A 2,500-nucleotide genomic window follows, 5' to 3' on the forward strand; every position below is an offset into this window, starting at 1 on the left:
ACAAAGTAGTACTTTGCTTTTATGTTCTTTCATTGGAAACTTGTTCCTGTTAGGAACAAGTTAGGTTTAGGGTTAGGGTTAGGGTTAGGGTACGGTTAGGGTTAGTGTTAGGGTTAGGGTTAGGGTAGGGTTAGGGTTAGGGTTAGGGTTAAGGGTTAGGGTTAGGGTTAGGGTTATATCACTTTTCAGTTTTCCTGTTATAATAATTGAACAGGCGACACGTATGTCAATTAGTTTACAAAGTTGTGCTTTGCGGTTCTGTTCATTCGATGAAAACTTGTTTCCTTGCTGTACACTAAGATATATCACTTTTCAGTTTTCCTGTATTCCTAATTGAGCGAGCGATGCACAGGTGATTTAGTTTACAAAGTAGTGCTTTGCTTTTCTGTTCTTTTGTTGGAAACTTGTTCCTGTGCTGTACAGTGTGATATATCACTTTTCAGTTTTCCTGTATTCCTAATTGAGCAAGCGACACACATGTGATGTAGTTTACAAAGTAGTGCTTTGCTTTTATGTTCTTTCATTGGAAACTTGTTCCTCTTAGGAACAAGTTAGGTTTAGGGTTAGGGTTATATCACTTTTCAGTTTTCCTGTTATAATAATTGAACAGGCGACACGTATGTCAATTAGTTTACAAAGTTGTGCTTTGCGGTTCTGTTCATTCGATGAAAACTTGTTTCCTTGCTGTACACTAAGATATATCACTTTTCAGTTTTCCTGTATTCCTAAATGAGCGAGCGATGCACAGGTGATTTAGTTTACAAAGTAGTGCTTTTCTTCTCTGTTCTTTCGTTGGATACTTGTTCTTGTGCTGTACAGTGCGATATATCACTTTTCACTTTTCCTGTATTCCTAATTGAGTGAGCGACACACATTTGATTTAGTTTACAATGTACTGCTTTGCTTTTCTGTTCTTTCGTTGGAAACTTGTTCCTGTGCTGTACAGTGCGATATATCACTTTTCAGTTTTCCTGTATTCCTAATTGAGCGAGCGACACACATTTGATTTAGTTTACAAAGTTGTGCTTTGCTTTTCTGTTCTTTCATTGGAAACTTGTTCCTGTGTTGTACAGTGTGATATATCACTTTTCAGATTTCCTGTTATACTAATTGAACGGGCGACACATATGGGAATTAGGTTAGAAAGTTGTGCTTTGCTTTTCTGTTCTTTCGTTGGAAACTTGTTCCTGTGCTTTACAGTGCGATATATCCCTTTTCACTTTTCCTGTATTCCTAATTGAGCGAGTGACACACATGTGATTTAGTTTACAAAGTTGTGCTTTGCTTTTCTGTTCTTTCATTGGAAACTTGTTCCTGTTAGGAACAAGTTAGGTTTAGGGTTAGGGTTAGGGTTAGGCTAGGGTTAGGTTAGGGTTAGGGTTAGGGTTAGGGTTAGGGTTAGGGGTAGGGTTAGGGTTAGGGTTAGGGTTAGGGTTAAGGGTTAGGGTTAGGGTTAGGGTTATATCACTTTTCAGTGTTCCTGTTATAATAATTGAACAGGCGACACGTATGTGAATTAGTTTACAAAGTTGTGCTTGGCGTTTCTGTTCATTCGATAAAAACTTGTTTCTTTGCTGTACACTAAGATATATCACTTTTCAGTTTTCCTGTGTTCCTAATTGAGCGAGCGATGCACAGGTGATTTAGTTTACAAAGTAGTGCTTTGCTTTTCTGTTCTTTTGGTGGAAACTTGTTGCTGTGCTGTACAGTGTGATATATCACTTTTCAGTTTTCCTGTATTCCTAATTGAGCGAGCGACACACATGTGATGTAGTTTACAAAGTAGTGCTTTGCTTTTATGATCTTTCATTGGAAACTTTTTCCTGTTAGGAACAAGTTAGGTTTAGGGTTAGGGTTAGGTTAGGGTTAGGGTTAGGGTTAGGGTTAGGGTTAGGGTTAGGGGTAGTGTTAGGGTTAGGGTTAGGGTTAAGGGTTAGGGTTAGGGTTAGGGTTATATCAATTTTCAGTGTTCCTGTTATAATAATTGAACAGGCAACACGTATGTGAATTAGTTTACAAAGTTGTGCTTGGCGTTTCTGTTCATTCGATGAAAATTGTTTCTTTGCTGTACACTAAGATATATCACTTTTCAGTTTTCCTGTATTCCTAATTGAGCGAGCGATGCACAGGTGATTTAGTTTACAAAGTAGTGCTTTTCTTCTCTGTTCTTTCGTTGGATACTTGTTCTTGTGCTGTACAGTGCGATATATCACTTTTCAGTTTTCCTGTATTCCTAATTGAGCGAGCGACACACATTTGATTTAGTTTACAAAGTTGTGCTTTGCTTTTCTGTTCTTTCATTGGAAACTTGTTCCTGTGTTGTACAGTGTAATATATCAATTTTCAGATTTCCTGTTATACTAATAAAACGGGCGACACATATGGGAATTAGGTTAGAAAGTTGTGCTTTGCTTTTCTGTTCTTTCGTTGGAAACTTGTTCCTGTGCTATACAGTGCGATATATCCCTTTTCAGTTTTCCTGTATTCCTAATTGAGCGAG

Source organism: Meriones unguiculatus, chromosome 10 (assembly GCF_030254825.1).
Source record: "Meriones unguiculatus strain TT.TT164.6M chromosome 10, Bangor_MerUng_6.1, whole genome shotgun sequence".
In the NCBI taxonomy this organism is placed as follows: Eukaryota; Metazoa; Chordata; class Mammalia; order Rodentia; family Muridae; genus Meriones; species Meriones unguiculatus.